General features: G+C 39.6%; 2 protein-coding genes across 6 annotated transcripts in view; both read right to left on the bottom strand.

Moving 5' to 3' along the window:
* The window catches only part of LOC310720344 (uncharacterized protein), a 388,245-nt gene that overhangs the window by 268,680 nt on the left and 104,018 nt on the right, over window positions 1–15,547 (bottom strand). The gene's annotated exons all lie outside the window — the stretch shown is intronic.
* The window catches only part of cdh22 (cadherin 22), a 246,472-nt gene that overhangs the window by 163,469 nt on the left and 67,456 nt on the right, over window positions 1–15,547 (bottom strand). The gene's annotated exons all lie outside the window — the stretch shown is intronic.

Genomic DNA, 15,547 nt, shown 5'->3' with positions numbered 1-15,547 from the left:
AGTCTGCGTCATCCAAAGCGTCCTGCAGAGCGGCCACCGATTGGTCAGTCCAGCGCGCGGCCTTTGTTTGTAAACAGGCATGAGGAAGATGGCGGCATGGTCCGATTTCCCAAACGGTGGACGTGATTGTGCCTTGTCTTGAATGGTGTGTAACAGTGGTCCAGTGTTCTTTCACCCCTGGTGGGGCAGGTGATGTGCTGATGAAAGTTCGGTAGTGCGCGCTTGAGGTTGGCACTGTTAAAATCACTGTTGAAATCTCCGACCACAATGAGCGCAGTGTCCGTGTCCGCTTGAGGTGGAATATAAACGGCACTGACAATGACCAAACTGATTTCCCGAGGTAGATAAAAGGGCCGACATTTTATGGTCAGTAGTTCCAGATTTGGTGTGCAGGAGCGTGAAAGAGGAACGATGCTCGCGCTGTCGCACCAGTGGTTGTTCACCATCAGACACACTCCACCTCCTCTTGACTTCCCCGACTCCAGTGTTCTGTCCATGCGGTAAACCGAGAAGAACTCGGCCGGCTGGATGGCGTGGTCCGGCACCGCTGGGTTCAGCCATGTCTCGGTGAAGCAGAGAAGGTTGCAGTCCCGAATGTCTCTCTGGAACTTGACCCTTGCCCTGAGGTCGTCGAGCTTGTTCTCCAGTGACTGGACATTGGCTAACAGGATACTAGGTAAGGGAGCGCGGTGTGCGCGTGCCCTCAGCCTGTTCCTGACGTCGGCTTGTTTCCCTCGCGGACGCCGGTACGGGTCGCGTCCTTTGTTCTCCCTCAGGATCTCTCTCCGGGTTTAAAAACGGGGAAAGGTGAGTGCATTGTACACCAATAGATATAAGAGTGTCTCTGTCATATCTAATGATGTCCATCTTTTGGCATTTATCCTTGTCAATAGTTTGAATACATCCTTCCAGGACACCCCCCCCCCCCACACACACACACACACACACACACACACACACACACACACACACACACATTCATGCACCCATTCACACTTTGGGGCTACAGTACCTACAGTGAGGAAAATAAGTATTTGAACACCCTGCTATTATGCAAGTTCTCCCACTTAGAAATCATGGAGGGGTCTGAAATTGTCATTGTAGGTGCGTGTCCACTGTGAGAGACATAATCTAAAAAAAAAAAAAATCCAGAAATCACAATGTATGATTTTTTTACTTTTTATTTGTATGATGCAGCTGCAAATAAGTATTTGAACACCTGAGAAAGTCAATGTTAATATTTGGTACAGTAGCCTTTGTTTGCAATTACAGAGGTCAAACGTTTCCTGTAGTTTTTCACCAGGTTTGCACACACTGCAGTAAGGATTTTGGCCCACTCCTCAACACAGATCTTTTCTAGATCCAGGTTTCTGGCCTGATGCTGAGAAACACGGAGTTTGAGCTCCCTCCAAAGAACTTCTATTGGGTTTAGGTCTGGAGACTGGCTAGGCCACGCCAGAACCTTGATATGCTTCTTACAGAGCCACTCCTTGGTTATCCTGGCTGTGTGCTTCGGGTCATTGTCATGTTGGAAGACCCAGCCTCGACCCATCTTCAATGCTCTAACTGAGGGAAGGAGGTTGTTCCCCAAAATCTCGCAATACATGGCCCCGGTCATCCTCTCATTAATACAGTGCAGTCGCCCTGTCCCATGTGCAGAAAAACACCCCCAAAGCATGATGCTACCACCCCCATGCTTCACAGTAGGGATGGTGTTCTTGGGATGGTACTCATCATTTTTCTTCCTCCAAACACGTTTAGTGGAATTATGACCCAAAAGTTCTATTTTGGTCTCATCTGACCACATGACTTTCTCCCATGACTCCTCTGGATCATCCAAATGGTCATTGGCAAACTTAAGACGTGCCTGGACATGTGCTGGTTTAAGCAGGGGAACCTTCCTTGCCATGAATGGTTTCAAACCATGACGTCTTAGTGTATTACCAACAGTAACCTTGGAAACGGTGGTCCCAGCTCTTTTCAGGTCATTGACCAGCTCCTCCCGTGTAGTTTTGGGCTGATTTCTTACCTTCCTTAGGATCACTGAGACCCCACGATGTGAGATCTTGCATGGAGCCCCAGTCCGAGGGCGATTGACAGTCATGTTTAGCTTCTTCCATTTTCTAATGATTGTTCCAACAGTGGACCTTTTTTCACCAAGCTGCTTGGCAATTACCCCATAGCCCTTTCCAGCCTTGTGAAGGTGTACAATTTTGTCTCTAGTGTCTTTGGACAGCTCTTTGGTCTTGGCCATGTTAGTAGTTGGATTCTTACTGATTGTATGGGGTGGACAGGTGTCTTTATGCAGCTAACGACCTCAAACAGGTGCATCTAATTTGGGATAATAAATGTAGTGGAGGTGGACATTTTAAAGGCAGACTAACAGGTCTTTGTGGGTCAGAATTCTAGCTGATAGACAGGTGTTCAAATACTTGTTTGCAGATGTATCATACAAATAAATAGTCTAAAAATCATATATAGTGATTTCTGGATTTTCTTTTTTAGATTATGTCTCTCACAGTGGACATGCACCTACGATGACAATTTCAGACCCCTCCATGATTTCTAAGTGGGAGAACTTGCAAAATAACAGGGTGTTCAAATACTTATTTTCCTCACTGTACTTACTAACAGGAAACTAGAGAATCTGTAGAAAACCCACAAGGATACTGGAGGACATGCATAGAAACACATAGGCTTAAACCAAGGAGCTGTGAGTAGTCAATGGTATCCACTGCTTGTTAATTTATTTAATTAAGCTGAACAACAAGTTAGCTTATTTTTGCTATAAAAGTAATAACACACTATAAAAGTGATAACTTTGAATATACTTCAATATAAACCTAAGATTTACCTTAAAGTTAACACTACTCTCAGAGCTGTGCTGTTCTAGAAAACGCCTTCTGAACGTTTGGATTTGCAAACTCAAAAGCGCTGTGCTATAAAATGCTATAACCCAGTGTTCTTTTAATCCCTGGGGCTATATGGGTCATTTTAGAAAGAGCAGAAATACAGATGGCAGCAAAGCCGAAAGCAACGTCTATGTTCAGAACGTCGGCATCGGATAAGGACGCATCTGGTCCATGAAAGTTTGTCATCTTTATGACCTCTCAATATGATGACAAATCCAAAACAAAGCTGCAGCGTTGCCACTATGGCATATACTCTGTTTCATTAACGCCGCACCTTCTGTTAAGGCCATGAAGCACTACGTTTTCATTTACCCCTTGGTCTCTCACATGTGCCACACCAGCATGACTTAAATTAATGATTTCCTGATCTCTGAATACCGTATTTGCAGCCTGAGTAGGTACAGTCATTCTTAAAACGTCGAACAGCATTGTCCGTCCACGCAGCACACGCACCGTTGCCTCCCGTTCCCCAACCCTGACCGACATGCACATTACCCTTGTCATGATTGCAAAATTGGCTAATAAATCTATTTGCAGGCATTCAACCCCAGACAGGAAAATATACCGCTCTTAACAGCAGTAAGTGGAAATAAATAAATAACAAGGAAGCTGGGATGAGGAGGAGGAGGACGTTATAGATGGAGGTCAAGGCGGGAGAGGTTCATGGAATCAATTGTCCATGAACATTTCGAACCACATAGAAATTACGCTTTCCGTGTTTTAACACTGTGGACTGACTTGTGTACTATCGATTGCAAATTATTGCAATCTATTCATTATGGTTGATAGATAAACAGAAACCAGGAGGCGAATCCTTGCTATTTTGCATAAATTTTTTCCGCTTTCATGATTCTATTTTTAAAAATAACTCGTATCGTGTTATCTTTTTGTCCCTCGTTGTGAGGAAAAACAATCTCATAAATCAGGCCTTCGCGTCATTAATTACTTTTGAGCCTCCACATGTGGACGCTCCTACTAGAAACCACACAACCTAACAGGCAATATGGGACAAATAGCAGCACTGTTATAAAATAGTAACTCTGCCCTGAATACACAATTAGCTCTTCATCGTTCTCCATCTCTCTCTATCGTCTCTCTCACCTTAAAAGATCTGGTATGCAATGTCAGCAACAGCTTGTTTAAATGATGTTGACCAACACAGCTTTTAGTGTAGGGTAAAAAAAAAAAAAAAAAAATATGTGTATATACTTTGACGCACACGCACGAGCACCTCTTGAAACTTGAGAGCTATAAATCCTGACTTTGGGTAATGTTAGAATCCTGAAGTGTGCTGTTTGAATATTTGTTTTGTCAGGTAAAAGGATGGCAGTGTGTTGAGGTGTGCAATATTACAGGGTGGCAGTGTGTCAAGCCCATAGGCACTGTCAGAACAAGGAAGGTGAGAAGTACACAAAGCAGCCTCTGGCTGAGCATATATAACAGAGCATGTTCAGTAAGGGGGCACTGAAATGAATCAACTGTAAAGCTAAAGATGCCTGCGCCTTTGCTGTTGTCCCAGTATTTTCCATTTGTTACACACCTGGATGCTTTTGGGTTGTCATGTCTACACCATTTACGTTTTAGGTTTCACTGCACACTTTATGCCACATATAAGACCAAATGCGGCTCATACTATGTCACTTATTTGTGTTTTGTGCAATTGTACAAAGTAAACAAATAAACAAATTTAATTTGTTTAATTTGTTTGACTTTCGGCCGGTGAAAGAAAAAAAGGAAAGAAAAAAGAAAATACAAACTGGAAATATGCCGCCTCGCCATCTGCGTTTAGCGCTCAGATTACAATCTTGCTCTAGCTGTAATCACAAGTGCTACGTAGGAAAGGGCAGTCATGTCAGCGGTATGGAAGCATTTTAAAGTTTATGATGACAACAACAAATTTGCAATATGCAGTGTCTGTTCGGTGAAAGTTTCAAGAGTGGGTACAATATCGAAGCACTTTTCCATACAGGTTTTATTCACCACTTGAAAGCATGACATCTTTAAGAGAAACCTTGAAGAAAAACCTGCCATTTTATTGAAATAGGAAGCTGTCCAATTTGCTACTGTATGTGCAGTTACAAGTTAAAATTTGTGTAGCCTTAAAAAAGGTGTTCTCGACTTATGGCTACATCGGTTGTTTACAATATAAGGTTGGTTCTAGTTTGTATTACTGCTGTTTTGCACAATAATTGTTACATTTTATTTTGTTAAAAATAACTCAATGGAGAATAATATATTTAAATTTGTTCTAAAATATTTTGTTTACTACTTGATTTGATTTTTTTCCAATTTGTTGTGATACATTTAATTAAAAATTCAAAGTGTAAATATTTTATTAGTTTGTAGTTATTAAATACAAATAATTTAAAATATGCTATTTTCAATTTTCGTTTTTTCTTCTAAGTGCATCCTGAATTGAACGTTTAATATTTCATCACAGTGTCTCTATTACTATTAGGCAGAAAGTAAGCAGTCTGTTCTCAAAGTTGATAGTTCGGGAGCAAGAAAAATGGGCAAGTGTATGGATCTGAAACTCTCCTCACAAATTACAGGATTTAAATGATCTGCTAATGTCTTGGTGCCATATACAGCATCACAACACACCTTCAGAGATCTTGTGGAGTCCTTGTCTCGACAAGTCAGCGCTGTTTTCCAGAACAATGGGAGACCAGCATAATATTTGTTATGTTATTGCTGAGCAATGTGTGTATAGTGTTACTGGTCTTTACATAATCGCTGAGACCTAAGACTCTTTCTATTTATGCTAAAGAAACTTGCATTCCATAAATGCTTTACAGAAAACTCCAGCACACCATAAAAATGTAAATTTTTATCTGGTAAATAGAAATCCATTTTCAAACAGTTTATTATTAGATATAAAAACAGGATATAATTTTAATTAATTGCATTAAATACAGTATAAAAAGGTCTTTGACATATTATAGTATGTTCTATATATACATTTGATTATAATGCGTTGGTTGTGTAATTTTGTATACTATTTTGAAGCTCCAGTAGTCCAAGTTTGGTGTAAATGAAAGAGCAGACTGAATGTCCTTGCTTCACTGGAATTATGTAAGTGAACATCACACACACAAACACACACCTACTGTGCAGAAAAGCAAAGTTATTTCAGTATAACAATTGAACATAAGTACTAAAGATCAGAAAAATATATGCAAGATATTTCAGTGTTGACAAAAATTAAAACATACGAACATTCACACATGCACATATCACATGATCTTTTCTCACATGCACAAGTGCTCACGTGCGCTTGCGCGCACACACACACACACACAGGCAACAACGCACTCACACAATTGGATTCCACACTCGAGCGAGCCAAATCATAGAGCTGAACATTGAGAGTCTTGCAACCCGCTGGGACAATGACAGAGTAATCTTTGCACGCAGAAGACCTCTGCGCTACACACGATGAACTACTATTACACAGAGCACTGTCATTATTTCAGTATTACTACTATTATTACCATCATAAACAGCATTACAGGCATCATTAGACCTCCCTCGGTGTGCTCAAATGGCACCTCTGGACCTGTAGATTTCAATTCAGAGGCAGGATGATTCACACAGCTGCACGGGACTGTCAAACTGCTGGATAATAGCCAGACTGCTACGTTATACCTTTCTGATGCTATGCTTGATGGAAATAGTTTTTCTCGCACAATGGTGCTGCATATATAACTGCAAGGCAACAACATGATCAGTATTACTGTGGTGAAACTAGGTCAGGCCAGGATGAATTACATCAATTATGTGTGATAACCAAAGTTTGACTAAACATAACTTCAAATTTTTCTATTTACTGCTTGATTACTGAATCGGATTGAATATGCTGCACAAGGATCACATGGTTCTCAGCATGGACTCTAAACTGAGTTCAGGTTTCAGCTGTGCTAGAAATTAATCAGCAGCTGTTTCACCGTACACCATACACTCACCATCCACTTTATTAGGAACACCTGTACTCATGCACATTCAAACAGTTATTTAACTGCCAATCACGTGCCAACAGCACAATGCATAGAATTCTATATCGTAGTTTATGTTCACATCAAAATAAAGAAAATCATCTCTGTGACTTCTATTGAGGCACGAATTCTGATAAAAGATGGGCTGGTTCGAGTATTTTAGAATATCCTCCAATCCTGTGGTTTTCATGCACAATAGTTTACACAGAATTCACACAAAATGGTGTTAAGAAAAAAAAATCCTGTGTGCAGCGGGACTCCAGGCTAAAACACTTTGTTGATAAGAAATTTCTGAGCAGAATCAGATTGGTTTAAGCTGATAAGAAGTCTATAGTGGACCAAATAATCACTTACAACTATAGTAAGCAGAAAGCATCTTAGAATATACAACATATCAAACTACTACAGGAGTACTATAATACAAGACCACATCAGGTTTTCACTCCTTTCACGAACAGAAATCTTAGGCTATAACAGGCACACCCAAACTGGACAGCTGAAGACCAGAAATTTTTTTTCAAATGCAATAAGTCTATACCCATGCTAGCCATGAATCCTTTTTTTCTGACAAGAGTAAAACACAATGCAGTATGTTGTTCTAACATGTCCACCTCCAGGTTCAATGTTGTGTGCCTGCTGAGATGCGTTACTGCTCACCACGGTGAAGTGTGATCATTTGAGTCACTATGGCAGCTTGAACCAATCTGGCCAATTTAGTCTAACCTCACAGGGCATTTCCAACCACAGAACCAACGCTCACTAAAAGTTTTTGTTTCTAAAATGCTCAAACCAGCCTTTTTACTTCCATTCCACTATCAGAGTCACTGAGATTACAGTTTATCTTCCTTTTTATTTTTTATGTGAACATTTGCATTGATGTTGCCATATAATTGCCTGATTAGAGTACTACATGAATGTGAAGGTGTACCGGTGTTCCTAATAAAGTGGGCATTAAATGTATAAAAGTAGCCTAAAATTTGTGTAGCCAAAGACGAATTGGTGACGAATTGGGACATGAACTGTATATATAAAAGAAGTGTGCAAATTGGTGCAATACTTCACTTTTTTCTGCATTACTTACTGTTAATATAAATATCCACAAATTTCAGCACATTATATACATCACCAATTCTTACAGTAATGATTCTTGTATTGTATAGGGTTAATAGATTGAATTGATAGATAGAATAGACCTAAAAAAGTACAAGTGAAAAAAATACATGCAATAAGGCTCATCTATAACATCATTGCCAGTGCATGGCTTAAAGTAGATTGTTTTTTTGTAGAATTAAAATCAAAAGTACCTCCACTTACAGTATATGCAGTACAGAAAAATATGAAAAAGAGACTGGGGCTGAATTCTTCCGAGCTCATGAGGCCAATTCACAGCAGGGCTGCAACTATCGGTTATTTTAGTAATCTAGTATTCTACCGATTGTTTCATCAATTAATCAGATAAAAAGTACATTTTCTTTATTATTGAGCAATACTACATATACAAATAAAACGAACAAGTTATTTGTTTTCTTTTGAAAAGAATTTACATTTGTGTTTTGCTGAAAGTGCAAACTAAACCTATTTAATCCGTTTTAAATTACTTTAAAAAGGATAAACGCACTGTATGGTGTTTTCTTTGCTTTAGTTTGAAATTATCCCAAACTTTGGAAATTTTCTGTCGTTTTCTTTGGCCTAAATCCTCTCCTCACTGCTTCCCCGTTCTTCCATTTTTCAGCTTCTTTTGTGCTGTATGGAAGCCGGTTTCTGGCAAATAAAATACAACTCTGAAATTAGAGAAATAAAGTCAGAATTGAGAGAAATAAAGTAAGAATTGTGGAAAGAGAGTGAGGAAAAAGTCTTATTTATGTAGCACAAACAGGCTTCCATACAAAGGGGGAAATAATTATTTGATCCCCTGCTGGTTTAGAAAATTTACCCCCTTACAAAGAATTTTTTTTTTCAATAGTAGGTTTATTTTAACATTGAGAAAAAAAAAAAATCCAAAAAAAAATTATAAATTATTATTATATATAAATTATTTTGTATTTGATCGAGTGTAATAAGTATTTGATCTTCTACCAACGAGCAAGTATTCTGACCACCATACACCGAAATTAGTCCTGTCCCTAATATCAACTCATTATGTGTATAAAAGTCACCTAACCCAGCCATTAGGGTTGCACAAGCCAGTGCAGTGTTTAAACTGTTCTATCATGGTGTGGATGGAAAGAGAAATGGTGTAGGGGTGATCCTAAAGGAAGAGTACAGTAGGAGTGTAGTGGAGGTAAAGAGAGTTTCTGATAGGGTGATGAACATGAAGCAGGAAGTTGACAAGGTGATGATAAATGTCATCAGTGCTTATGCTCCACAAGTAAGTTGTGAGACGGAGGAGAAAGAAAAATTCTGGAATGAGTTAGATGAAGTGGTGGAAGGTGAACCTAGGAATGAAAGATTGGTGATTGGGGCAGACTTTAATGGCCATGTAGGGAATAGATGTGATTGGTAGGTATGGCCTTAAGAAGAGTAATGTGGAAGGGCAGACGATGGTGGATTTTGCTAAAAGGATGGAATTGAAAGTGATAAACACTTATTTTAGGAAGAAGGAGGATCATAGGGTGGCATATAAGAGCGGAGAAAGGTGCACACAGGTGGACTATATTCTATGTAGGAGATGCAACCTGAAGGAGATTGGAGACTCTAAGGTATTGGAGGTGAGAGATGGTGGTCTGTAGGGTGGATGATGTGGAGATGGTGAAGCAGGAAGTGGATAGGATTAGTAAGGAGGAAGTGGGAGCAGCTATTAAGAAGATGAACAGTGGAAAGTCAGTAGGACCAGATGGCATACCAGTAGAAGCATGGAGATGTTTAGGAGAGATGGCAGAGGTTTTTTAACAAGATTATTTGACAATATTTTGGAAGGTGAAAGGATGCCTGAGAAATGGAGTAGGAGTGTACTTGTTAGAAAAAGCATGTGCGTACGAGTATGTGAGGGTGGTGTAAGAAATGTATGAGGACAGTGTGACAGCAGTGAAGTGTGCAGTAGAAACGACAGACTGGTTCAAGGTGGAGGTTGGGTTGCATCAAGGATCAGCTCTAAGCCCTTTCCTGCTTGCAGTGGTGAGGGACAGGTTGACAGACGAGTTTAGACAAGAGTGTGGATGATATTGTGATTTGTGGTGAGAGTGGGGAGCAGGCTGAAAAGAGCATGGAGAGGTGGAGGTATGCGCTGTAGAGAAGGAAAATTAGAGTCAGTAGGAGTAAGACAGAGTACATGTGTGTGAATGAGAGGGAGTGCAGTGGTGTGGTGCGTTTGCAGGGAGAAGAGGTGGTGAAGGTGGATGAGTTCAGATACCTGGGGTCAACAGTGCAAAGTAATGGAGAGTGTGTTAAAGAAGTGAGGAAAAGAGTGCAGGCAGGGTGGAATGGGTTAAGAAGAGTTATAGACAGAAGGTGGAGCTGGAGGTAGCAGAGCTGAAGATGTTGAGATTTTTATTGGGAGTGACAAGCATGGAGAGGATAAGAAATTAGTTTATTAGAGGGACAGCGCATGTAGGACGTTTTGGGGACAAAGTTAGAGAGGCCCGTTTGAGATGGTTTGGACATGTGCAGGAAGAGACATGGGGTATATCGGTAGGAGAATGCTGAAGATGGAGCCACCAGGAAGGAGGAAAAGACGGAGGCCAAAAAGGAGGTTAATGGATGTGGTGAAGGAAGACACCTGCATGTTAGTTTGAAAGAGGCAGATGTAGAGGACAGAATATTATGGAGACAAATGACCCGCTGTGGCAACCCCTAATGGGAGCAGCCGAAAGAAGATGTGTATAAAAGTCACCTATCACAGAATTAACCTCTTCCATTCAAACCTCTCCACCACCATGGGCAAGACTAAAGAGCTGTTAAAGGATGTCAGGGACAAAATCGGACCACTGGAGCACCATGCAAAATCTCACCTCATAGGGTAAAGGGGATTTTTAAAAAAGGTAAGGGATCAGAATTATATGGGAGGAGCTTGTTAACGATCTCAAGGGAGCTGGGACCTCAGTCACCAAGAAAACCATTAGTAACACACCAACGTCCCTCTACTCAAGAATACACATGAACAGGCAAGTCTAAAGTTTGCCAATGAACACCTGAATAATTCCGAGAAGGCTTGGGAGAATAGGATGTGGTCAGATGAGACCAAAATTTTGCTCTTTGGCATCAACTCGACTAGCCATGTTTGGAGGCAGAGAAATGCTGACCCCAAGAACACCATCTCTACTGTCAAACATGGAGAAGGAAACATTCTGTTTTGGGGCTGTTTCTCTGCTAAGGGTACAGGAAGACTTCACTACATGAACTTGGACATGCACTGTAGAATCTTGAATGAGAACCTCCTGGCCTCAGCCAAAACACTGAAGATGGGTGGGGGATTAGTCTATCACCAAGACAATGACCCAAAACATACGGCCAAGACAACAATCTGATGGTTTTGTAGCCCATTCCAGTATTTTGCAGGTCTACAATATTGTCCCTTTGACAGCTCTTTGGCCATGGTGGTGGAGAGGTTTGAATGGAAGAGGTTGAGTCTGTCACTGGTGTCTTTTATTCACATAATGAGATGATAATAAGAGTTGTTTCCAAAGGGACAGTACTAATTTTGGTCTGTGGTAGTCAGAATTCTTGCTAATTTGTTTCTGGATCAAATACTTATTTCACTCGATCAAATACAAATTAATTTATAAACTTTCTTTAATGTTTTTTTTTTTTAAGGGATTTTGTATATTTTGTCTCTCTCTGTTCAAATAAACCTACCTTAACAATTGTAGAATGTTAATTTCAAGAGGGTAAACTCACAAAATCAGCAGGGGATCAAATTATTTTTTTCCCTCACTGTAGTGTTTACCTGTCCAGAGCGCTTCAGAGTTTAGCAGGTGGTGTGTCAGTAATAATGGTCTGTCGGGAAACACAGTACTCTGTGTGTAGTTAAATGGACTAAATAAAGACTTAATTTACTCAAGCTACTCGAGGAATCATTTCAGTCCTATCTCACACACCTGATCAATTTTTGCCGAGTGAAAGGATTACACTTAGTAAAAGTCTCTTAAATTCTTTATACATTTTAGTTTGTTTAGCTAACACTGCTATTACAACACATGTGACGCTCAACAACATGTGTAATATACACAATAAAGAAAATATTGCAATCTCAGCTCTGTTTTGTATGTCTTGGAAGAAGAAACTAGGAGTAAATAATCTTTGCACACATTGTTAAATATAATTGTAAAAACAATTAGTTTTTGTTTACATTTTCTTTGTTTACAAGAAACAATCCAACAGAGCTAGCTAGCTTTTTTCCACAGGCTTCACATGTTCAAGTGCTCGTTTCCTATTGGTCTCATATCACAAATACCAACCACCACTTGTACATGTTAATGTGCCTGTTATTTGCACATTTGTATAATTCACATTCTGCTATTCTAAATCTGAAACTGGCAAATATTTTATAAGATTCCTGACAGATATGTAGGCTGAGTAGCACTCTTTAACAGTCATTGTTTTGTCTAAGAACATCACTTCATTTTGTTGACCAGAAATCCTTTGAGATCTCTTGTAAGCACAATCAATATGCTGCAAACTCATCTTGAAAGGAGTAGAAGCCCAAATTGCAATTTGTAGCTGACTATTACCTTTTGTAGGGGCCATCAATGTGAAGGTAGAGCAAGCTGATTAGAATCAATTCTTGCCAATCAGGAGCAAAAACAAAGTCCATTATAATGTTTTTCTTTTTCTTTAGTAGCAAGTCAGTGGTCACAATAATAGAAATCTGATGAAGTGTATAGTATATTTTATTTTTTTCTTTCCCTAGCTACAAAATTCATATTGCATTCATCACACGTATGATACAACAGGTAACAGAGACGACAGATACAGATGGAGAAAGGAAGAATGGAGGAGGAAGATATAGAGGAGAGGACAATTATGAAGCATGCAGCAGCCTCTATGTCACCTCGATTCATTTTTCTTAATTACCAGGAAAAAATCTTCTCTCCTATGCTTCATTAGCTCCTTTGTTGAGCAGTTACTGATGTCAGGGGGAAGATAGAGGGATTTAGAGGCAGACTGGAGCAAATATAATACATTTAGCGGAACTGTTGGTTTCAGTAAAAGATTCAAGTCCTTTGCCGGATGAGGCAATAGAAATCACTATGTTCCCTGTGACAAGGTCTTACATTTGGTCAGAATAGAGAAGAACAAAAAAAGCCTAAAACGAGAAATAATATAAGATAGGGCTGATAGTTTTTTATTTATAAAATTGTAATGGCTGGCTATGCTGTTTAATAGGAGTGCTAAAATCAAATATCTGTCAATAGCTTGACAGTGAAACTATTAGGAATGAGCAATGTATTATAGTATTATAGTCTACTTAATGAAACGATAAGAATAATGTGAACTATGACACACTTAAACATAACCAGCCATTTGGCAAACCACTGCATTTGTGATTTAAAGCCGTTAGTGGCTTCATGCAGTGTTTCCTTCACTTAATGAAGAAACATACGAAACAGAAAAGTTGTAACCGTTCAATTAAAAAACGCATTTATCTCTTCCCTTTTGTTCTGTCACCCGTCATTTTGTTAAATTACTTAGCCTGTCCACTTTTCTTTTAAAATTTTATTTCAGAATAAAAAGAAGAGTTTCAGATCTTCTTAGGATGACGTTATGAAGGTGTCAAAGAAATACAAGCCAACACGAAAGGCAAAACTCTGGGTCATTTCATAGTCTGCAATCATCTGACACACTGTCACTGAATCTACAGTTTAGGCTAGCAAGAAATCAGACCCTGCTTCTCTTCTTCATTTTATTCTGCAAAAAACACTGTTGTCTTGGCTTAGCCCTGTTAGCCAATTGAAGCTTATTATATGTTACATTCCTTCAAATCACTAGAACTGGGCCTCCCGTGCTTCAATTGTCTCCTTATCTCATTTGAAAGATTCAGACCTACACTTCTAAACTGTAATTTCTCTGCCATTATCTTGTTTGCCTGTATTCTACCCACTTCAAATCATCCACATACTTGAGTACATCCTGGCTTCTGGAGGACCACCCTCTTGTCCAATACAGGCACTCAAAATGCACATCAACCCACAAGAGAGAGGGAGAGACAGGAGCTCTCAGGAACCAGCAACAAGTGACAAACCAGGCTTAGACCTCTCTGCTGCCTAGCCACAAAGTTTGTAGATTCTAGTATTTGGTTCCTGTCTTGTTTTAATGAATTACAGTTTACAACTACAGTAACACCAGAGGTCTAGAATCAAAGTATACTGTATTTGGGATTTGCTTGGAAATTTTCAGATAACAGCCTGTGAAATTCCTCTGACCTGCACCTCAAATTTGCAGACACATCTGCCTGATTCTATTTTTACTCCAGCTGCACAGACTCTCATGGTTTAAAGGATAATTAATACAATTATTAAAAATGTCGTTTCAAAGTTTCCATAGCTTCCCTGACCCAACATATCTATATGTTACCATTTTCTTGTCTAGTTAGAACACATCTATAGGACAAATTGTGATCATAAAAAGGCCATAGTTGCTAGACTCAGTACCCTTTACCTCTTTACAAATGTTACGCTGAAAGCCTCATCAGTTCCAGCCCTGACTCACGAGTCCTATGCCCGCTCCAGTCCTTGCATTAGCTCACTCCAAGTCACCTATCTACTAAACAGAAAAGCTGTTTCTCATTATAGAAATTTGACATTCTATATACCTCGACTACAAGGTTTATACACTAACCCTGCAAAGTCTTGACATTGTGTTTATGCTGTACATAGGTGCGTTCTTTATTGTGTTTATGCAACATGTATATCTGCACTGTTTTATTTATTTGTTTGCTTCTCAATTTAAATTCTCTTTGCCCTGACTATGATTGTGTTGGATTTGTTAAATGCTCTTCTAAATGGTGCATTTGTTTCATTTCTAACCACAAGATTGAATCCCTACAGTACAATAGCCTTCCATTCCCAGGAGGCAAGTCCATCACAACAGGCCTCTGTCAATCCCAGTGACATTAGCCAATCTTGGGCTTCTGTGAGTTTATATATGTTATATAATATATATAGGTGAGCTTCCAGGTGACCCAACAGGAGAGAAAATGTGTGAGGGGGACATGCTTTGACAGGCAAATTAAAATTATTATCATTCCTGCTCTTTGCTAGCAGTAACTGTAAATATTAAGAGGGCCTCACAATTGTTCTCTTAACACACCTTTCAACAGTCTCTGTGCAATGTCTATAAGATTTTTACAATGTGAGTACAAGGTATACAGGACGGTCTTGTCTGGGCTCACACATCTCTGGTTTACAATGACTTATTAGCAAGTTAAAAATAGTTATAGCGCAGTTCCCTATCAGGAACTTGTGCTGCGTCGAGAAAACTCTTTGGAAACGCCTCATGTTGTTCATGCTCTGAATCACGGGCGACGCTGCGCAAACTAGGAAACTACAAAATGGGAGTGCGATGGGAGCGACATCAGTTTCTGTTGTTCAGGTAAGTGCTTTGTGTGTGAATCTGTGCAGCATGACTAAGAATTAAACAAACTTTTGCATGTGTGTCCCTCCTTGCCCTCGTTTTATTACGGCGGACACACACATGAGATTTGTC

This window comes from Silurus aristotelis, assembly GCF_946808225.1.
Source record: "Silurus aristotelis genome assembly, chromosome: 2".
NCBI lineage: Eukaryota > Metazoa > Chordata > Actinopteri > Siluriformes > Siluridae > Silurus > Silurus aristotelis.
This window is presented reverse-complemented; position numbering and strand designations above follow the sequence as displayed.